Source organism: Rhinopithecus bieti, unplaced genomic scaffold, assembly GCF_001698545.2.
Source record: "Rhinopithecus bieti isolate Rb0 unplaced genomic scaffold, ASM169854v2 scaffold_25988, whole genome shotgun sequence".
NCBI classification, from domain to species: domain Eukaryota; kingdom Metazoa; phylum Chordata; class Mammalia; order Primates; family Cercopithecidae; genus Rhinopithecus; species Rhinopithecus bieti.
The window spans coordinates 267,682-291,871 of record NW_016811679.1 but is presented as its reverse complement, the minus strand read 5'-3'; the positions used below and the strand labels follow the sequence as shown (position 1 = coordinate 291,871).

General features: G+C 39.0%; 1 protein-coding gene across 1 annotated transcript in view; it reads left to right on the top strand.

The window, feature by feature from the left end:
* Positions 1 to 24,190, top strand: part of FRMPD4 (FERM and PDZ domain containing 4) — a 236,564-nt gene that overhangs the window by 2,712 nt on the left and 209,662 nt on the right. The window lies entirely within an intron of this gene.

Below are 24,190 nucleotides of genomic sequence, written 5' to 3'. Positions count from 1 at the left end.
TTTTTTTTTTTTTTTTTTTAACTTACTGGGTAATGTTTATTACAAAGAGGTACTCTAATTATCAGAGTTCTCGGGAGCCCAGGTTTGCAGTGTGGAATATTTCTGTACTCATTAGTTTTAGAAGTTAAAGGGACAATTTGAAAATTAATCTATGGTTAGTAATTAGCACCTTTGCATTTAATTTTTCACTCTCTTGCATATTTTTGAAAGAGAAATTTAGATGTTTTTTTTTATCTCATCTTAGTATGTAAACAATAACCCACATCAAACAATTGTTTTTGATGGAAGTACAAGTATTCCGAGTGACAGACAAAGCTATGGGAGGAAGTTGGCTTTTATGTGTTCAAAGTTAGAGTCTAACAACTAAATAATGAGATAATTCTAACATAATGAGTCTTTCAGGACATGGCCCAGGAGAGTTCAAAATGTGCTCAAGTTTCATCTTTCCTCTTCCATACCCAATTTTTTAGGGTAGGGCTGGGTAACCTGTTTTCTATAGAGTTACTGATTCACGGGGTTAAATGAAGGATGCAATACACACATGCTAATATATGTTTTATAATACTGTATAGGCTGCAAACTAATGGTTCTCAACCTTGGCCACACATTGGAATAGACTGAGGATCAGTAAAAAATCCTGATGCCTGGGTCTGGGGTCGAGCCTGGGAATAGTGAGTTTCAGGAGCTCCCCAGGTAATTCTAATGAACAGCTATGGTTGCTGCTGTAAAGCACTTGCAACACATAATCTCATTTGTTTGGCTTCAACACAGAAATTATTAACTTCATTTTCTGGATGGTAAAACTGAGACTCAGCCTATGAGAAAGAAAAACTTCTGTTGATATTCTTGGAGAAATATGAAATGCAGTTTTAAGGAACAGAAAACATTGTTTAAGAAATATGATAGATGCAAATTTCAAATTTCTCAGTTCCCTATTATTACCAGTTAAGAGACAGCAGAGCAGGGGAAGGGGGGAAGACAGATAGAAAGAAAGAAACTACAAGGAAAAGGAAAGAGTCATGGGAGAGAGTGTCCCAATGAGAAATGGATGAAAGAGGGAGAGATGAAGAGAAACAGAGAAAGTGAGATACTCTAAGGTGATTGTTATAATAACAGCATCAATTAATGATAACTTTAGATGTAGGTATAGATGGAGAGGGATGTGGATATATTACAAAGCCAATCATAGATACAGACACAGAAATAGACATAGATGTAGATATACATATAGATGATATAGAATATAGATATTGATGTATTAATACAGATATAGATGGGTATAGATATACAGATGGATATAGACTATAGATATAGATGATAGAGCTATAGATATGGATATGGGTATAGATGATTAGATACAGATATAGACTATAGATGAGTGACTTATACAATCACATTCACCCAGGAGAGTCCTGGTTTATGGGTGTCGTTCTGAAGTAATTACAGACAGCACCTCCTTTTGCTCTCAAAGTGTTCTGGTTTGGATAATACAAGATAAGGTATTTTTAAAATACTTTACATGTTTAAAAGTCAGAGAATGAGGAACACCATCTTTTAGTTAAATTGGGTAAAAATATGCTTGTTTGACTGTGAAGGTAGGGAGAGTTAATGCAAAAGTACCATGATTCAATAAATCTGGAACTTTGGTTTTCTAAATTACAGGAAAAAATTAAAACATGAGCAAAATGAATATTACAATACTAGCTGGCAAAATAGATTATTATGATGAGCCAAGTTAGAGCCTGAGAATAGAGATGGGCGTTGGAGAGGAGACTGGAGGGTCAATTCCGAAGCACATGGCCTGATTTTTCAAGTTCTAAATTTGAGAGGCTTTTTTGTTGTTGTTGGCCTGCTGGCTTCCTGGCCACCTTCATCCTGTGTGCACAGAAAGTAGCCCTGCATAAGGATTGGACAAGACATGCTGTTCTATTATTCTACCAGCAATTCCCATGGTGGGCAATTAAACTGAGTACTATCTCCTTAATGCAGAATAATTCAGCTCTGAATCCTGAAGAGTGGAAATTAGTAATGAGATGTGAAAACTTCCACTTTGTTCTCCAGTATGGGCTTGGCTCAACTTGGGAGTAGTTTAGTCATTCCCATCTGTCAATCTATTCCATGGTCAGTGTGAAATGTATTTTTGGCTTATCTGTCTCCAGAAAATAATAATCTGAATAAATACAAATAATTTGTGTGCCCTTTCTTATCAACCACAGCAAAAGACAGTCAAGTCAACATGATAGGATTCTGTCATCATGGAAATTAGAAATAGAAAAGGCTTACCTCATTCTTTTGTGTGAGCCTCAAAGTATTTACCCAGTCTAATAGGGTATCTTCAAATATTATTTGTTAGTTCTAGGGCTATTCTTTGGATATTTTATTTCTTGATTTTTACTACAAGATTTCATGAGACTTTTACTGTTATTCTGTGGAGTCCCTTTATCTGTTATTCTGTGGTGAATTCCCTTAAACTTTTCTTCTCTAAAATTTGTTTAAATGTCAAGAAGAGTTAAGGTGTAAAGTTGGGATGTGGATATTGTGGTTGTGCCCATCATCTCCCGTGATATTTTTATATTTGAAACAGACACCAATTTCCTACTTTATCAAGGCTACATTTTAATACACACCCAACAAAGGACTAATTGATCTGAGAGATTACACAAGTTGTTATCTTTTGTCTCTGCTAATAAAATGCTGCAGGTCTTTGTGGAAATTAACAGTTGTGCCCATGAAGGAAATAAGATAAATCTCTTGGTGATAGGTTACTCTGTTATTCTGTGAGGTTTATACATGTCCAAAGAGTTAACAACTAGCAATATGTTAGAAGACAGGCAGTTTGCCTCATTTTGTGTGTGTGTTTTTGATGAACAATTCTTAAATAAAATTTGTTGCTTTTGAGTACACATGATGGGTTCTGCATAAAAATCAAATACTTGCCTCATGGCAAGAGCAAATGTCATTTGGTTCAATGAGTTCTTAGATCCCAAGCATCCAGTCAAGGAGAGGAAAGTATATTATAATTTTGGAATGGGGGGAACAAAGTCAATATAATAGTATCATTACATGAAATGAAAGTTAATTATGCCCTGTCAATACAAAAGCTTCCCAGGCAGAACATTAGGGGCTGTTTATTCCCTTCATTGGAGCAGATTTGTTTTCTTTTGAATCTGACAAAGCACCTATCTGCTGAGTTAATAATCACTGCTCCCAGCTGGAAGGTAAGTTTGCAGAGTTGATGGAAGGGCTTTTAACAGGAAAGCTCTGAAATGACTCTTTCATTCCAGATCTAATTTGGCATATGGCACAAAGAGCTGTGCTAGGCAAACTTCTCCTGTATCAGAGGTTGTTTCATTTTCCCTGTGCATTTCTTCTTGAAACTTTGCTGGCTCACTTAATCTGGCCTTCACTCTAGGACAAATCCCTGAGTTTCTCTCCTTATTTGTCCAGCAGGCCAAAGTATCTGGAGGGATTGTAATTATCTGAAGTTCCTTGGGCCACTTGACTACAACAGAGTTGGGACATGCATATTCAGGCCAAATTGTGGACAGCAGGTTAGCTAGTGCACTGGGTCGCCTCTTTCTTCTCCTGTGCTGTATATAGCCCCTAGGGATGTACAGGAGGTGGGTCACAAAGTCCATTCGGTATCACAGGGATGGCCAACCTGTGCAAAGGAGAAACACCTGGAGGACCAGGTTTCCATCACAGCCTGTAATTGAAATACTAGCTTGGGGCTGCCTGCCACCCTTGATTTTTTTGAGTGGCCTCTGGACCTCTTCTTTCTAGATTGAGCCAACCCTTGCAGAGAGCAATTTTGATGGTATTGCCTAAGGCTGGGGCACAGGCAGAAATTCTGGCCTGTGCCAAATGCCACGTGGGGGTATGGGTGTTGCTGCCAAGTAAATTGGCTGAACTTAAGAGGACATGGAATCACCTTGGTGGCAGGTGTCTTTTCAGTATTGTCTGTACTCTAGCATAAAAGGAGAGCAGGGCTGGGCACGGTGTCTCACACCTGTAATCTCAGCACTTTGGGAGGCCAAGGTGGGCGGATCACCTGAGGTCAGGGGTTCGAGACCAGCCTGATCAACATGGAGAAACCCTGTCTCTACCAAAAATACAAAATTAGCCAGGCATAGTGGCGCATGCCTATAATCCCAACTACTTGGGAGGCTGAGGCAGGAGAATTGCTTGAACCTGGAAGGCAGAGGTTGCAGTGAACCAAGAATGTGCCATTGCACTCCAGCCTGGGCAACAAGAGCAAAATTCCATCTCAAAAAAAAAAAGAAAGAAAGAAAAAAAAAGAAAAAAAGAAAAAGAAAAAAAGGCGAGCAACTGAGACAGGAGGGCTGGTGACAGAAGTGCCATACTGTGGTCCACCAAAAGGTGGGAAACTGCAGTTTCTGCCAAGCCCTTATTCTGTAGCTCCTCTCAAAGCTTGAATAAAGCCTTGTTATCAATGGCCAGTTTCTGGTGAAGAGCCCCTTCAATTGCAAGGATGATAAGCGATCACACTACTCTTGATGCCAATGAACACTCAAATCAATCTGAGTCAAGAGTAGCCATGTCACATATTTGCTGCATGGAGCATGCCATCCGGCCGCTCCAGAAACACAGGTTTGGTATTAGGTATTCAGGTTGGGAAGGCTGGGAGAAACTCAAAAATGCTTTCTGATCTTAAAGGGTGCTGCTGAGCACATGGGGCTGGCTCCATAATGTTTAGAATCTGTTGCAAAATGAAAATGCAGGTCCCTTGTTCAAAAAGCAGGATAAAAGTGCTGGAAAAGGTATGAAAATGTAAAGCTTTTCCCCTTCGTCTGTGGTCTCTCTGTCAACATGTCATAGAGTTTTTTATTTCCTATTTAATGACTTTTTTTAAGATGGAGTCTCTCTCTGTTGCCAGGCTGGAGTACAATGGCACAATCTCAGCTCACTGCAACCTCTGCCTCCTGGGTTCAAGAGATTCTCCTGCCTCAGACTCCTGAGTAGCTGGGATTGCAGGTGCATGCCACCACGCCCAGCTAATTTTTGTATTTTTAGTAGAGATGGGGTTTCACCATGTTGGCCAGGATGGTGAATCTTGACCTTGTGATCTACCCTCCTCAGCCTCCCAAAGTGCTGGGATTATAGGCGTGAACCACTGCACCCAGCCTATTTAATGACATTTCATAATAAGACAAATGAAAATTTTCAATTATTAGCAGGAATTTTACTGATCATCCTTGTATGATGAAAGTTTCAGATGAAAATATAAGAGCATTAACTTGTCTAAAGAATCACTGAAATTATACAATTTGTATTTCATAGCTTATACATGCATATGTCTTTCATTCTAATCAGAACAGAAATGCTGCACACAACTAACTCAATTGTTTTGACTGTACTTCTTAATATGAGCACATCCTACTAACACTCCCTCCCTTTGGCTCGCTGTGAATAAGGGAAAACTGAAAGGAAAAGAACAGTGGGCAGCCCTATCTTTTTCTATGTCATCGTTTTCAGTGTAAGTGGTTGGCTAATACAGGGAAGTAACACAAGTAAGAAAGGATATGGCAGGGTTCCTTGGTCATTCATGTTGCTTAGAAGGTCATGTCTGTTAAAAACTCATTAGCCTTTAGCCATCACCTCCCAACCTCACCTCTTGACTCTTTTTTAAAAATCATTTCTCACATGACCTTCTCAATAAAGGCTTAGCAAAGAGGAATGATTGCTTTTAGCTGTTGACTCCCTCAGACAGCAATCTCCATGCCCTGTCAAGGATAGGTTTTTCTCACAAAAGATATATACTTTTCTTCCCCACCCCAAGGTAATCCTCTAAGCCAGGTCAGCAAACCTTTTCTGTAAATGGTCACATAGTAAATATTTTAGGCTTTGGAGGCCATGTGATCTCTGTTATGACTCAACAGTACAAGTCTGCCATGGTAGTGTTAAAGCAGTCATAAGAAACATGCAAATAAATGGACATGGTTGTGTTCCAATAAAACTTTATTTACAAAAACAGACTGGGAGCTGGATGTGACCCATGGGCTATATAGTACTTTGCCAATCCCTACTCTAAAACATCATCCATTTGAGCCCATTCTTATATTTTTAATTCACGAACTGATAAATTTTCAAAACCCTCCCATGAAATGAGGAGCTGACACGTGTTTTATGTTTGAAAGAAACTAGAGCAGAGATCAGTAAAATGACTTTTCTGAGGTTGCACGGAGCTAAAAACGGACCTCAGAGCCCCAGTTTGTCCTACTTGTTGCCAGAAAGCTTTATGATGTGTCTTCTATCAGCATGCATTTCTTGCCTAGCTCTGACACCTATGACCTACCTTAAAGGTCGTTCTAGGAACAATGTCAAAATTCACCAGAGAAGTACAACTTTTAATATGAAAATGCCATGACTCCTCCCTTCCTTTTGGTGGGTGTTCACAGGGAGGAGGTCTGCTTATCAATCACAGAGTTTGCAGCTGCTCTCCCCCTCTAACCAGCACTTTGTGGGAGGGGTATAGAGGACAGGAAATGATAGCAGGGGGCAGCCCAGTCACAATGGAATGCTTAATGCAATTGCAAATAATTATTAGGAAGGTGAAAATTACATAGCAAGTTGCTCTTACTAATGGTCGACAGAAAAACAACCCCATTGTACTTTCAAAAAGTTAATTATCCATAGTGTTTTGGAAAAATGTTGCTTATTATCGTTGTGGAATTTTATAAGGCTGCTGTGTAAATGTCCTCAACTCATTTTTGGTGTTATTCTGTTCTAGATTGTTCTCTCAGCTTCTATAACACCATTCTCCTCTTTTGCTCCAAGCTCATGGGAGGTTCCTCAGCTGGTTTTTTGTTTTGTTTTGTTTTTTAGCTCAACATTTAAACTTCAGTTTCCCACATTATCAAGCCCACATTCCTACATAAAACCCCCAAAAGGGTAAAGGATTAATGAGTTCAATATGTCGGTACCGTTTGGTTTTGGTCCAGAAATTATTGGAGACTCATGACTATTCTTCTACAGGAGATAAAGGAGATCAACAAAAATTAGTTTGTACTGCCTAGAATATTGTCTGGGAAATAGTATGCAGTTAATAAGTATTTGTTGAATAGATGTTTAGATGTATGTTTGTATCAGTAGATGGATGGATGAATGGATGGATGGTTGAATAAACCTGTTTTTGAAGCCTTATATCCAGTGGGCCATGAGGGAAAATGCTGATACACAAATCAGTGAGTATCTCTTCTTAAATTACTGATGTAGAAATGTCATTAGAAGAATTTAGGCATTAGCCCGGCACGGTGGCTCACGCTTGTAATCCCAGCACTTTAGGAGGCGGAGGCGGGCAGATCATGAGGTCAGGGGTTTGAGACCAGCCTAACCAACATGGTGAAAACTCGTCTCTACTAAAAATACAAAAATTAGCCAGGCGTGGCAGTGCATGCCTATAATCCCAGCTACTCAGGAGGCTGAGACAGGAGAATCGCTTGAACCCGGGAGGTGGAGATTGCAGTGAGCCGAGATCATGTCACTGCACTTCAGCCTGGGTGACAGAGTAAGACTCTGTCTCAAAAAAAAAAAAAAAAAAAAAAAAATTAGGCATTTAGTGTGATACCACCTTTCTCCTGCAAGAATGGCCATAATCAAAAAACCAAAACATAGTAGATATTGACATGGATGCAGTGAACAGGGAACATTTCTACACTGCTGGTAGGAATATAAGCTAGTGCAACCACTATGGAAAACAGTATGGAGATTCCTTAAGGAATTAAAATAGAACTACCATTTGATCCAGCAGTCCCACTACTGGGTATCTACCCAGAGGAAAAGAAGTCATTATACGAAAAGATACTTGCACATTCAAGTTTATAGCAGCACAGTTCGCAATTGCAAAACGTGGAACCAACCCAAATGCCCATCAATCAATAAGTGGATAAAGAAACTGTGGTGTATATACATACNAAAAAACCAAAACATAGTAGATATTGACATGGATGCAGTGAACAGGGAACATTTCTACACTGCTGGTAGGAATATAAGCTAGTGCAACCACTATGGAAAACAGTATGGAGATTCCTTAAGGAATTAAAAATAGAACTACCATTTGATCCAGCAGTCCCACTACTGGGTATCTACCCAGAGGAAAAGAAGTCATTATACGAAAAAGATACTTGCACATTCAAGTTTATAGCAGCACAGTTCGCAATTGCAAAAACGTGGAACCAACCCAAATGCCCATCAATCAATAAGTGGATAAAGAAACTGTGGTGTATATACATACGATGGAATACTACTCAGCCATAAAAAGGAATGAATTAATGGCATTCACAGTGACCTGGATGAGACTGGAGACTATTATTCTAAGTGATGTAACTCAGGAATGGAAAACCAGACATCATATATTCTCACTCATAAGTGGGAGCTAAGCTATGAGACTGCCAAGGCATAAAAATGACATAATGGACTTTGGGGACTCAGGGGAAAGGGTGGGAAGCAGGTGATGAATAAAAGGCTACAAATAGGGTACAATGTATACTGCTTGGGTGAAGGGTGCACCACTAAAGAACTTACTCATGTAACTAAACACACCTGTTCCCCAATAACCTATGGAAATAAAAAAAATTGTAAGAATGTAGGCATTCAGGTAAAGCCTATATTTTATAATAAGACACTAAACGTTTATCAAAACCTTGTCACCAATTCATATGTTAGTGTGGCTGTTTATCAGAAATTCAAGATGCAATAAAATTATCTTTCTGGAAATAGTGTGGTTGCAGTATTTTAGCAACAAGTGGCATAGAATAACAAAGCAAAGATATTAGAGTAAAAACACTTGGGCTAAAATCCCAGCTCTTTCAGTGTTAGCTCTGTGATGGTGGATTATCACTAGGACACTGTGGGCCTCACTTTTCTCATTATACAACAATGTGTTTGGACTAGAAATCTGTATCATCTGGGAATCCTGTGAGGTACAAGCAACAAAAAATTCTAAATCAATTTGGCTTCAATGATAAAAATAATTTGTTGGTTTATGTACCTAAAAAATTGGTGATAAAACTGTTACAGCCAAAAGGAGCCTAAGGATACATGACAACTCAATATAATATGGTATACTGGTTGGAATTTTGGAACAAATAAAGGACATTTGGTAAAACCTAAAGAAATCTGAATAAAGTATGGACTTTAGTTAATAATAATGTATCAATATTGGTTCATTAATTGTGACAAATGTACCACACTAATGTAAGATGTTACCAATAGGGGAAACTGAGTGCCAAATATACAGGAATGCTCTGTGATTTTTCTGCAAATCTAAAAGTGTTATAAAATAATGCCAGACATAAGAAATACATAAAATGGGGTAATGTCAGCAAGAAGGCAGACTAGGAAGCTTCAGTTCCTCATTCTCCCAGAGAGCCACAAAATTAACAACAAGTTATTGACCAGAATAACTTTGTGAGAATTCTAAAGACTAGTTGAAAAGTTACCGCATCTAGACCAATGTAAAACCAAGAAGGAATTCCAGCAAAAAGGAAAGGAAAGTTTTAAAAAGTTTTGTATACCTGTTGTCCATGCTTCTCTCCCTATCTGATTTAGCACAGTGCAACTAACAGGAAACCTCCCACTTTGGGAATCCTCTTTTAGGATGAAAACAAAAGAGCGGACCATGCATCCAGTATGTGGTCTAGTCTGGAGGCTGCCTAAGGAACTGGTTCCTGAGTTAAATTACTCAGAGCACTGATGGGACTTAGTGAAGCACTGGTGGCCTTGTTTGGAAGCTGCTGAAAACAAGACATGATCCTCATGGCATGTTATAGCTGCAGTTCCAAAGGCAGACACCAGCAGAAGCAAGGTTCACAGGCTTCTGAGAAGAAACAGGAACAATAAGCTGCTTAGGAAATTGAAGATGTTTAAAAGCATAGACGCACATGCAGAGAAGACAGCATATCCTTAGAAAAAGTTTGGAGAGGTCCTAGAATCTATAGTGGAGCTAATCAGTAAAAATTTTTCCCTGCACAAAATCAGTCTATAAAGACTAGGAGAGGTGGTTGTTTCTCAAATGCCCAAGTCTCAACAGCAGCAGCAACAAATCCCAAGGCATACAAGGAGAGAGGGAAACCTGGCCCAATCAGACTGCCAAAATAAAACTCCAGAAACTGACCCTAAAGAAACACAGATCAATTCTCCCTCACAAATAATTTAAAGTAACTGTACTAAACATGCTCAATGAACTAAAATGGAACACAGATAAACAACTAAATAAATTCAGGAAAATGAGTCATGAACAAAATAAGCAGATCAACAAAGAGACACAAACTATAAAGAAGAACCAAACAAATTCTGAAAGTGAAAAATATAATAACAGAACAGAAAAAAATTCAAGAGGTTTCAACAGAAGACTGGATTTGACAGAAAAAAAAAAAAACCAACAAACTTGAAGACAGATTATTAGAAGTCATTATTAGAAGTAACAAAGTCAGAGGATTAAAAAGAAAAAAATAAAAGTGAAGAGAGCCTAGGGGACTTATGGACACTATCAGGCAGATCATTATATGCATGATGGGAGTCCCAGAAGGAAAAGAGAGGGAGTAAGTGCTTATTTGAACCAACAATGGCCAAAAATTTTTCAAACTTGAAGGAAAAAAGAATGGGCATACAAATTCAAGAAGCTCAAAGAATTTCAACCAGGATAAATTCAAAAAGACCCACATGAAAATGCATTGTAATCAAATTGTCAAAAGTCAAAGACAAAGAGTCTTGAAAGCTGCAAGAGAAAAATAGCTCATCACACACAAAACAGCTTCCATAAGGTTATCAGTAGAATTACCAATAGATAACTTATAGGCCAGAAGGAAGTGACAAAGAATACTGTATCCAGAAATTGCCACAGCCACCTCACCTTCAGCAGCCACCACCCTGAACAGTCAGCAGCCATCAACACCGAGGCAAAACCTTCCATTAGCAAAAAGATTATGATATGCTGAAGGCTCAGACAATTGTTGCCACTTTTAGCAATGAAGTATTTTAATTAAGGTGTGTACATTGTTTTTTAAGGCACAATGTTATTACACATTCAATAGACTATAGTATGGTATGAACATATTTTTTAAGTTCTGGGATACATGTGTAGGACTTGTAAGTTTATTACACAGGTAAACATCTGCCATGGTAATTTACTGCACCTATCAACCCATCACCTAGGTATTAAGTCCCACATGCATTAGCTATCTATCCTGATGCTCTCCCTCCCCCCACAACCCCCAACTACAGGCCCCAACTACAGGCCCCAGTGTGTGTTGTTCTTCTCCCTGTGTCCATGTGTTCTCATTTTTCAGCTCCTGCTGATAAGTGATAACATGTGGTGTTTAGTTTTCTGTTCCTGCATTAGTTTGCTGAGGATAATGACTTTGAGCTCCATCCATGTCCCTGCAAAGGACATGATCTCATTCCTTTTTATGGCTTCATAGTATTCTGTGGTGTATATGTACCACATTTTCTTTATCCAGTCTATCACTGATGGGCATTTAGGTTGATTCCATGTCTTTTCTATTGTAAATATTGCTGCAATGAACATATGCATGAATGTAACTTCATAATAGAATTATCTATATTCCTTTGGGTATATACCCAGTAATAGGATGGCTGAGTCAAACGGTATTTCTGGTTTTAAGTTTTTGAGGAATTGCCCCACTGTCTTCCACAATGGTTGAAACTAATTTACATTAACACCAAAAGTGTGAAAGCATTCCTATTTCTCCACAGCCTTGCCAGCTTCTGTTGTTTCTTGACTTTTTAATATACTATTCTGACTGGCATGAGATGATATCTTATTGTGGTTTTGATTTGCATTTCTCTGATGATCAGTGATATTCAGCTTTTTTTCATATATTTCTTGGCCACATAAATGTCTTCTGTTGAAAAGTGTCTGTTCATATCCTTTGCCCACTTTTTAGTAGGGTTGTTTTTTCTTGTAAATTTGTTTAAATTTCTTATAGATTCTGGATATGAGACCTTTGTCAGATGGATAGATTGCAAAAATTTTCTCCCATTCTATATGTTGTATGTTCACTCTGAGAATAGCACTGAATATATAAATTACTTTGGGCAGTATGGCCATTTTCATGGTATTGATTCTTCCTATCCATGAGCATGGAATGTTTCTCCATTTGTGTGTGTCCTCTCTGATTTCTTTGAGCAGTGATTTCTAGTTCTCCTTGAAGAGATCCTTCACTTCCCTTGTTAGCTGTATTCCTAGGTGTTTTATTCTCTTTGTAGCAATCGTGAATGGGAGTTCACTCATGATTTGGCTCTCTGCTTGTCTATTGTTGGTGTATAGGAATGCTTGTTATTTTTGCACATTGATTTTGTATCCTGAGATTTTGATGAAGTTGCTTATCAGCTTAAGAAGCTTTGGGGCTGAGATGATGGGGTTTTCTAGATATGGGATCATGTCATCTACAGACAGAGACAGTTTGACTTCCTCTCTTCCTATTTGAATACCCTTTATTTCTTTCTCTTGCCTGATTGCCCTGGCCAGAACTTCCAATACTATGTTGAAAAGGAGTGGTGAGAGAGGCCATCCTTGTCTTGTGCCAGTTTTCAAGGGGAATGCGTCCAGCTTTGGCCCATTCAGTGTGATATTGGCTGTAGGTTTGTCATAAATGTCTCTTATTATTTTGAGATATGTTCCATCAATACCTAGGTTATTGAGAGTTTTTAACATGAAGAGATGTTGAATTTATCGAAGGCCTTTTCCATGTCTATTGAGATAATCGAGTGGTTTTTGTCTTTAGTTCAGTTTATGTGATAAATTATGTTCATTGATTTGCATATGTTGAACTAGCCTTGCATCCTGGGGATTAAGCCAACTTAATTGTGGTGGATAAGCTTTTTGATGTGCTGCTGGGATTTGGTTTGCCAGTATATTATTGAGGATTTTTACATCAATGTCCATCAGGGATATTGGCCTGAAGTTTTTCTTTTGTTTTATATCTGCCAGGTTTTGGTATCAGGAGGACACTGGTCTCATAAAATGAGTAAGGGAGGAGTCCCTCCTTTTCAACTGTTTGCAAATTTCAGAAGAAATAACACTAGCTCCCCTTTGTACCTCGGGTAGAATTCAGCTTTAAATCCATCTGGCCCTGGGCTTTATTTTTTTTATTTTTTTTTATTTTTTGGTTGGTAGGCTATTTATTACTGCCTGTATTTCAGAACTTGTTATTGGTCTATTCAGGGATTCAGCTTCTTCCTAATTCAGTCTTGGGAGGGTGTATATGTCCAGGAATTTTTCCATTTCGTCTAGATTTTCTAGTTTATTTGCACAGAGGCATTTATAGTATGCTCTGATGGTTGTATTTTTGGGGGTCAGTGGTGATATCCCCTTTATTATTTTTATTGTTTATCTGATTCTTCTCTTTTATTATTAGTCTAGCTAGCAGTCTATTTTATTAATTTTTTCAAAAAACCAACTCCTGAATTCATTGATTTTTTTAAAATGTGCTTTCATGTCTCTATCTCCTTCAGTTCTGCTCTGATCTTGGTTATTTCTTGTCTTCTGCTAACTTTGGGGTTTGTTTGCTCTTGGTTCTCTAGTTATTTTATTTGTGATGTTAGGGAGTCAATTTGAGATCTTTCTAGCTTTTGATGTGGCCATTTAGTGCTAGAAATTTCCCACTTAGCACTGCTTTAGCTGCATCCCAGAGATTCTGGTATGTTGTTTCTTTTTTCTCATTGGTTTCAAAGAATTTCTTGATTTCTGCCTTAATTTCATTATTTTTTCAGGAGTCATTCAGGAGCAGGTTGTTCGATTTTCATGTAATTGTGTGGTTTTGAGTGAGTTTCTTAATCTTGAGTCCCAGTTTGATGGCACTGTGATCTGAGAGGGTGCTATGATTTCAGTTGTTTTGCATTTCCTGAGGAGTGTTTTACTTCCCTTTATGTGATCTATTCTAGAGTAAGTGCCATGTGGCACTGAAAAGAATGTATATTCTGTTATTTTTGAGTAGAGAGTTCTGTAGATATCTATTAGGTCCACTTGANGCTAACTTTGGGGTTTGTTTGCTCTTGGTTCTCTAGTTATTTTATTTGTGATGTTAGGGAGTCAATTTGAGATCTTTCTAGCTTTTTGATGTGGCCATTTAGTGCTAGAAATTTCCCACTTAGCACTGCTTTAGCTGCATCCCAGAGATTCTGGTATGTTGTTTCTTTTTTCTCATTGGTTTCAAAGAATTTCTTGATTTCTGCCTTAATTTCATTATTTTTTCAGGAGTCATTCAGGAGCAGGTTGTTCGATTTTCATGTAATTGTGTGGTTTTGAGTGAGTTTCTTAATCTTGAGTCCCAGTTTGATGGCACTGTGATCTGAGAGGGTGCTATGATTTCAGTTGTTTTGCATTTCCTGAGGAGTGTTTTACTTCCCTTTATGTGATCTATTCTAGAGTAAGTGCCATGTGGCACTGAAAAGAATGTATATTCTGTTATTTTTGAGTAGAGAGTTCTGTAGATATCTATTAGGTCCACTTGATCCAGAGCTGAGTTCAAGTCCTGAATATCCTTGTTAATTTTCTGTCTCGATGATCTAATATTGACGGTGGGGTCAATAGTGGGAGACTTCTCCCATTGTTGAATTGACCCCTTTACCATTATATAATGCCCTCCTTTGTCTTTTTTTATCTTTGTTGGTTTAAAGTCTGTTTTGTCAGAAATTAGAATTGCAACCCCTGCTTTTTTCTGCTATTTGCTTGGTAAATTTTCTTCCATTCCTTTATTTTGAGCCTATGTGTGTCTTTGCATGTGAGATGGGTCTCTTGAATATTGCAAACTGATGGGTCTTGACTCTTTATCCAACTTGACATTCTGTGTCTTTTAATTGGAGCATTTAGGCCATTTACATTTAAGGTTAATATTGTTATGTGTGAATTTAATACTGTCATCGTGATGCTAGCTGGTTATTTTGCAGACTTGTTGATGTAGTTGCTTCATAGTGTCATTGGTCTTTGTATTTCAGCGTGTTTTTGTAGTGGCTTGTGATGGTTTTTCCTTTCCATACTTAGGGCTTCTTTCAGGAACTCTTGCAAGGCAGGCCTGGTGGTGACGAATTCCCTCAGCATTTGCTTATCTGAAAAGGATTTCATTTCTCCTTCACTTATGAAGCTTAGTTTGGCCAGATATGAAATTCTGGGTTGGAAATTCTTTTCTTTAAGAATGTTGAATATTGGCCCCCAGTCTCTTCTGGCTTGCAGGGTTCCTGCTGAGAGGTCTGTTGTTATTCTGATGAGCTTCCCTATGTAAGTGACCTGGCCTTTCTCTCTGACTGTCCTTAACATTTTTTCCTCCATTTTGATCTTGGGGAATCTGATGATTATGTGTCTTGGGGTTCATCTTCTCATGGAGTATCTTACTGGGGTTCTCTAGATTTACTGAATTTGAATGTTGGCCTGTCTTGCTAGGTTGGGGAAGTTCTCCTGGATGATATCCTGAAGTATGTTTTCCAACTGGGTTCCGTTCCCCCCATCTTTTTCAGGTACTCAATCAGTCATAGGTTCAGTCTTTTTACATAATCCCATAGTGCTCAGAGGTTTTATTCATTCGTTTTCATTTTTTTTTTTTTCCTAATCTTGTCGACCTGTCTTATTTCAGCAAGATAGTCTTCATGCTCTGAAATTCTTTCCTCTGCTTGGTCTATTTGGCTATTGACACTTGTGGTTGCATTGTGAAGTTCTTGTGTTGTGCTTTTCAGCTCCATCAGGTCATTCATGTTCCTCTCTAAATTGGTTATTCTGGTTACTGGCTCCTGTAATGTTTTATCATGATTCTTAGCTTCTTTGTATTGGGTTAGAACATGTTCCTTTAGCTCAGCAAAGTTCGTTATTACCCACCTTCTGAAGCCTACTTCTGTGAATTCATCCATCTCAGCCCCTGCCCAGTTCTCTCCCCTTGCTGGAGAGGTGTTCCGATCATTTGGAGGAGAAGAGGCACTCTGGCTTTTTGAGCTTTCAGTGTTTTTTTGTTGATTCATTCTTATCTTCATGAGTTTATCTAGCTTCAATCTTTGAGGCTGCTGACCTTTGCATGGGGCTTTTGTAAGGGACTTTTTTGTTGATGCTGTTGTTGTTGCTTTCTGTTTGCTTTTCTTTTAACTGTCAGGCCCCTTTTCTGTAGAGTTGCCCTGGGAATCCACTCCAGACCCTATTTGCCTGGGTCCCTCCCGCACCTGGAGGTATCACCAGTGGAAGCTGCAGAACAGCAAAGATGGCTGCCTGCTCCTTCCTCTGGGATCTCTGTCCCAGAGGGGCACCAACATGATGCCAGCAGGAATGCCCCTGAATAAGGTGTCTGGTGACCTCTGTGGGGGGTTCTCATCCTGTCAGGAGGCACAGGATCCAGGACCCGCTTAACAAAGCACTCCGGCTGCCCTTTGGCGGAGCGGGTGTGCTGCAATGGGGGGATTCCCACTAATCTGGAGTGCCTGGATTCCTCAGAGCCAGCAGGCGGAAAGACTAAGTCTGCTGATCCATGGAGACTGTGGCCTCCCCTCCCACCAGGGGCTCTTTTCCAGGGAGATTTGAGTTCTGTCCTTAAACCCCTAGCTGGGGTTGCTAAAATTCCTGCAGGGAGGCCCCGTCCAGTGAGGAGAGATGGGTCAGAGTCTGGCCTAAAGAGGCAGTCTGGCCACGATCTGCCACAGCTGCTGTGTGGGCTATGGGGTATTCCTCCTGGGTCCAAACCATCCAGTCTCCCCAGCACCAGCAGACTGGAGCTGCGGTGATGTTGGCCACCCCTCCCCCTGGGAGGTCAGTCATCTTAGGCAGCAGGCAGCCACAGTGATGGCCGCTGCCCATCTCCGTGGGAGCTCAATAGTCTTAGGCAGTAGGCAACCACAGACATGATAGCCACCACCTCTCCCCACCCCTGGTAAATTGGTAGTCTTAGGCAGTCTCCAGCTGAGTGGTTGCCAAGAATCTGCATAGCTCTGTGCTTAGGACCCAAGGTCCTGGTGGCATGGGCTCAAGAGGGGAATCTCCTGATCCCCAGGTTACACAGATTCGTGGAAAAAACCTTTGGCTGATACCAAAGTCAGACAGACATTATAAGAATATAAAACTGGAGCCCAGTAACACTGATGAACATTGATACAAAAATCCTCAAGAAAATACTAGTAATACTGAATTCAATAGCACATTAATGCAGAAAAAGCATTTGTTAAGATTCAACAACTTTTCATAATAAAAGAAAAAACACTCAGCAAACTAATAGAAGGAAACTACCTCAAAATAATAAAGGCTATCTATAAAAAGCCCAAAGTTAACATTATACTCAATGCTGAAAACTGAGTTTTCCTCTAGGATTAGGAAGGCAGCAAGGACACCCACTTTCACCACTTTTATTCAACATAGCATTGGAAGTCCTAGCCAGAGCAATTAGGCAAGGGAGAAAAAAAACATCCAAATTGGAAAGGAAGAGCTAAAATTATCTCTATTCACAGATGACATGGGTTTATATGTAGAAAACACTAAAAATTACATGTGCACACACACACACACACACAAACGGCTAAAACAAATTCAGCAAAGTTACAGGACACAGAAAAATCAGTTGCATCTAAAAAGGAATAATCAAAAAGGAAATTAAGAAAATAATTCCATTTACAATAGCACTAAAATAAAATATTCAGAATAAACCTAACCAAGGAGATGAAAGATTTATACACTGAAAACTATAAAACATTGCTGAAAGAAAGTAAAGATGACAAAAATAAATGGAAAGATATCCCATACTAATGGATTGGAAGACTTAACATTGTTAAATGTCAATATTGCCCAAAGCAGTCTACAAATTCAACACAATTCCTATAAAAACAACAATGAAATTTTTTTCCAGTAAGAGGAAAACATTATCCTAATTTTTGTATGACAGCTCAAGGAACCCTGAATAATCAAACCAATTTTTTAAAAGAAGAGCAAAGTTGGAGGATTCACATTTTCTGATTTCAAAAAATATTATAAAAGCTTTGATAATCGAAACAATGTGATAGTGGCATCAAGACAGACATATAGTCCAATAGAATAAAATAGAGAGACCAGAAATATACCTTCACATACATGATTAAATGATCTTTGACAAGGCTGCCAAACTGAAAAAGTCTTAAAAGAGACCATGGGGGAAAGCTTTATGATATTGGATTTGACAATGATTTCTTGGATATGACACCGAAAGCCTAATATAAGGCAACAGAGGTAAAAATAGACAAATGGGACTACATTAAATTTCAAACCTTTCGTGCATCATAAAACATGATCAACAGAAAGAAAATCAGGCAACCTATGGAATGGGAAGAAATATTTGCAAATCATATATCTGATATGAGGTTAATATTCAGAATATATAAAGAACATCTACAACTCAATAGCAAAATGTCAAACAACTCAATTTAAAAATGGGCAAGGAACTTGAATAAACATTTCTCCAAAGATGATAAACAAATGACCAACAAGCATGTGAAAGGATGGTCAACATCACTATTCATCAGGGAAATGCAAACCAAAACTACATTAAGATATCACATACATTAAGATAGCTACTCTCACAAAAAGAGGAAATAACTAGTGTTGGCAAGAATGTGGAGAAATTGGACCCTTATGCACTGTTGGTGGGAAGGTAAAGTGGTATAACTAATGTGGAAAACAGTATGGCAAGTCCTCAAAAAATTAAAAATATAACTACTATATAATCCAACAATCCCACTAGTGTGTATATATCCAAAACAATTGAAAGCAAGGTTTCAAAGAGGTATTTGCATACTCTTGTTCATAGGAGTGTTATTCACAATAGCCAAGAGGTAGAAGCAACTCAGATGTCCATCGACAGATGAATAAACAAAATGTGGTCTTTACATATAGTGGAAAACTATGGAAATACTGTTACATGCTACAACAAGAATGAACCTTGATGACATTATGCTAAGTAAAATAAGCCAGTTCCAAAGGACAAATACTGTAGATTCCACTCATATGAGGTATCTAAAGTAGTCATTCATAGATATGAAAACAGAATGGTGGTTACCAGGAGCTGAGGGAAGCAGACGAAGGACAGTTGTTTAATGGGTATAAATTTTCACTTTTGCAAAGTGAAAAAGTTCTGGAGATCTGTTGTGCAACAACGTGAATGCACTTAACACTCCTGAACTTTACACTCTAAAATGGCTAAAATTACAAGTGTTTTTTCCCCATAGTAAAAACTAATAATAATAATACACAAAGTGCATGCCAGGGCCATTTTCAGGAGAAGTAGTTTAAAGAAGGTCCCAGAGGCATCAGGACTCTGTTTCATCTCTCTGAGATCTCTTCACTTTGCCTTACTCCTTGAGTTTCAATCCTGATATCTGCATCCCTTTCCATCTTCACATTGGCCATTCAGAAGAGAAAGAGAACCTGTGTCCCAGCATTCTCAGAATCACCTGTGCTACTCACTGATTGGACTGGTGGAAGCCATACATCCAAAACTGAACCAATTACTCTGGGCAGGGGAGTTGGGAGGTGTGGGTTGGCTTAAGCCAAGTAGGGCCTGCCTCTAAAATGGAAATGGAATCGATCCCACCAGACCACTTGGGGAAGAGATGGTTTTCTAATGGGACCAGGAATCAGCAAACTTTCCCTGTGAAAGACCACATAGTAAACATTTCAGGCTCTGTGGGTCATATTGTCTCTATTGCAACTACTCAACTCTGCCATTGTGTAATGAAAGCAACCAGAGATGCTAAATGAATGAGCATGGCTATGCTCCAATAAAACTTTACAGACACTGAAATTTGAATTTTATATAATTTTCAGGTATCATGAAATATTCTTTAACCACTAAAATATGTAAAAATCATTCTTAGCTCATAGATGGCTGATAGGATTTGGCCCACAGGCTATAGTTTGCAGACTCCTGTTCTACAGAATATATCCAAATGCGTTTTTAGCTTGGTGATGATTTTTCTTCATAATTTTACCTGGGTTACCTTCAATCCTCCTGTAATACCTATAATGAGACCACCCTCAGCTGGTGTGTTTGCTCAGAATCCTCAACCTGACTAGTAACAAGGCATTTGGAAGGTCATACAATCTCTTCTCCTTTCCCCATTTGCACTGGATTGTCACAATATGTTTGTTATCATAGAACACTTGGGATATACAAGATAATATACTGTTAAATATTAATTATTCTCCTCCACCATTACTGGAAATTAAAGACATGACTTCAACTCCATAGGTACAATTTATAGTTAGGTTAAAACTCTGTCATGTGGCTAAGCAACTGTTCTTCTATTTTTGTTCACCTTTAGCAGTGACTTTTTTCCTAGCTTAAATATTTAGTAGACTGGAACTGTCTTCAGAATGATATATTTCTTAAAGGCTTTATTTTCCAGTCATTGGACAGAGTTCTATTATGTAAATGATTAAAGCAAGTATTCAAAATGTGGGTTTAAAGATCTTCAGAATCAGAGGGTGACCCTGGGGAGAGAGAGATAGGAGGTAGAGCTGAACAATAAAGAGAACAGGGAGAATAAAGTCAAGGAAGCTTTTAAATTCCTATAAGGAGCAGGTTTGGTTGGATTTCTGAAGGAAGATGAAAAAAAACTGGCTTGGGAAAAAGTAGAATTAATTGGAATACACATGGGGCTATAGGAGGGCAATGGATATGTTTTAAAATGAAATGGAAAACTGTGGAATTATTTGTTAAATGTATTTTGGCAGCCTTTGGATTTTAGTTCAATATCTTCAGGCACATTTAATGACCTTTGTTCTTTATGACCTACCTGGTTACTTCTTCAAAAAAAAAAAAAAATTCTGAGCCTCAAACTAGCCTGTGGTGCACTTACAAAAGGCACCCCTTTTGGGCCATTTTGTCCCAGTTGGTGGCATCTTTGTGCTAAGTTTCAAGGTTCTGTGAGAAGACTAGATTTCAATCCCCATTTGGCTCCTTGGACAAGACCCCTGCATAGCCATTTGCACTGGCCGGGGTCTGAGGTGGTTCATGATAAATGACACATCTGATTGGGTGGCAGTGCACTTGTGTTGCTGTTCACCAGGTGGACTTTCCAAACAAGGTCAAAAAGCCATTTAAGGGACAGGGCTTTGAAGGACCATGTAGAATTCACCTCTCTTGACACTAATGCATGTATTGAATAGAGGACTTACTTGTCTAGCTCCTTACAAAACTAAATTGTCCTAATTCTGGAAGATTACAATTTATAATAAACTCTAGAACTTTATTATAGCAATTGCTTTAATGGCAATTGATTTTCTTCTCCTTTTCCTTTTTTTCTTTTTTGAGACAGTCTCACTCTGTCACCCAGGCTGGAGTGCAGTGGCACAATCTCAGCTCACTGCAACCTATGCCTCCCTAATTCAAGCGATTCTCCCACCTCAGCCTCCCAGGTAACTGAGACTACAGGCATGCACCACCAAGCCTGGCTAATTTTTGTATTTTTAGTAGAGACAGGGTTTCACCATGTTGACCAGAATCGTCTGTAACTCCTGACCTCAGGTGATCTGCCCACCTCGGCCTCCCAAAGTGCTGGGATTCCAGGCATGAGCCACCGCGCCCGGCCGGCAATTGATTTTCTAATGCCTATTTCACAATTGCTTCCTTCTATGCTCTCTTAAGCCATCATTGTGAGGCCCACTCAAGGTTAAGAAGGAAGCTCTGACTCTTTCTCTGAGTGGGTCCATAATGCTTTTGCAGTTTACTTTACCTGTTTTCTCCAGGGATTTTGTTGTTTTATTTTTCTTTCAATTTTCTAAAATTTAGGACTGCCATATGTTAAACTGTCCCCTTGACATAGCTTTTAGCTTTAAATGTGCCTTCTAAATAAAAAGCAGCCCCTTCATAAGATACCCTACTGCCTGATTTCCTTTTAATTTGTAGTTTATAACCTTCTACCAACCAGGTAACAACAAACTGAGGTTGTTAGAATTATTTATAAGATAAAAGTTAATAGGCTGTGAGGGCCTTATGGGCTCTCATGAAACATTAGCCTAAGGTTTGGTGCTCAGGTTGTATGCTGTCTCCTTAACACTCAAACATTCTTTTGGTTTGAATTCCCCATATCTTTTCCACTGCTTGATTGTTGTATTCCAGATAGTTGCATTTATCGGAAAGTGACCTCTAAATAATGTTAAGGTGGAGGGTTTTATTATTTTGAAATAAAAGCTAAGCTGCAGGAAAGCCTGGTGGTTAGGGGTGTGAAGTCTAGAGTGAGGCTCCCTGGGGTTGGATCTTCTATATCACTTTCCAGCCATGTGAGGGTGGGCATGCTGCCTTTCTGTACTTTGCTTTATTCATCTGTAAAATGAGCATAATTGTACTTACTCCACTGAATCGTAAGAGGGTGTCAAAGGACAAAATTAAAACAAAGTTAGTTATAGATCTAATTGACTTTTATTTGCAATTCATGAAACTGGGCAGCCTCCATTCTACAAAATGGAATGAGAGCTCCATTGGGCAATGACAGAACAGTGCATTTTGTAAGGTGATGACAAGGAAACAGAACAATTGGGGGGGAAAAAAAACCTGCTGGGCATGGTAGCTCATGCCTGTAATCTCAGCACTTTGGGAATTCAATGTTGGAGGATCTCTTGAGGCCAGGAGTTCAAGACCAGCCTGGGCAACATAGTGAGACCACCATCTCTCAAAAAGTTTAAAAATTAGGCGGGCTTGGTGGCATGCATCTGTAGTCCCAGCTACTCAGGAGGCTGAGGCAAGAGGATTACTTGAGCCCCAGAGTTGGAGACTGTAGTAAGCTATGATTGTGCCCCTGCACCCCAGCCTGGGTGACAGAGTGAGACCCTGTCTCAATAATAAAAGAAAAAAAAATTCTAAAAACTGATTGGTTACCTTCAGGTTACTTTTATGGGAGGGTTAAAGCAAAGGAGACTTCCTTATTAGGCTGACTCAGATGGACTGGAATCTCCTGTTTTCAGGAAGAACTGGTCTATTTTGGAATCTATCTCCTTCCTTAAAACTTCAGTTTGATTATGTGACATTTAGCACGAGTGACTTCATTTTGGTTTAGTCTGGTCTGTTGGGGCCTACTGCAGGAGCTCAGTCCAAAACAATGGCCTCCTATAATTTTTGTTTAACAAGGGTTAAATGACTTATTCATATGAAGTGCTAAGAATAGGAAGCACTCAAGTCTTAGTTTTTAGTCACCATTAATATGATGATGATGATGGAGAGAAGGAAGAGAACAAGTAAGGAAGTAGGCTCTCCAAACAGACTTCAAGTTAAGTATCATCAGTGTGCCTGGTGTCTTGGAAAAGATGATGTGTAGTCTCCTTTTTTGCTACCTGTCTCTCTGAAATATATAAAGTTCTAGATATGGCAAAATTTAGGCTTATCATGTTTGACCTTGATATTCTGTCTCCTCTTTTAGCCCCTGTTTCCTACAACATCATATCCTTGATGCACTGATTCTTCTCCAATTAGAACCTTCATTGAGAAATGGATCTGATAGAGTAAGCCACACTAGAGCAAGCTTGTCCAACCCGCAATGCATGGGACATATGCACCCCAGGATGGCTTTGAATGTGGCCTAACACAAATTCGTAAACTTTCTTAAAACGTTGTGGGAAATGGTTTGTGATTTTTTTTTGTTTTTAGCTCATCAGGTGTCATTAGTGTTAGTGTATTTAATATGTGGCCCAAGACAATTCTTATTCTTTCAGTGTGACCCAAGGAAACCGAAAGATTTGACATCCCTGTGCTACAGTCTGACAGAGGAGACTGTGTATTACTCCTCCTGGGGGTATTTGCATTTTCTTAAAGGTAAAATGCCTTTAACCACAAAACTGATTCTAATAGTAAAAGTTCTGGTACCAAAGACTACCCCACCCCACTCGTCACTTTTCTGCCCACCTGCCAACCTGCATTCCTATGAACAAACAAACACTCTGTTTTGAAGTTTAGGCACAACTTACCAGCATTAAGATTAAAATAGAGATCATAAGATTGAAAAAGCAGGCTCTTTGTGGCAATAAGATACCAAATTATAAACACGGCTTATGGCCATGCAAGGCAACGTTAAGTCACACCCTACAAACCATAACATCTCATTAAACAGATTTTTTATTCACCAGGTAAAATATGGCTTATGTTCCAACCCGACTCTGGCATAGCATCTCATGGCAGCAGATCCTGAAGGAAATTATTTCACCCCAAAATATATATATATA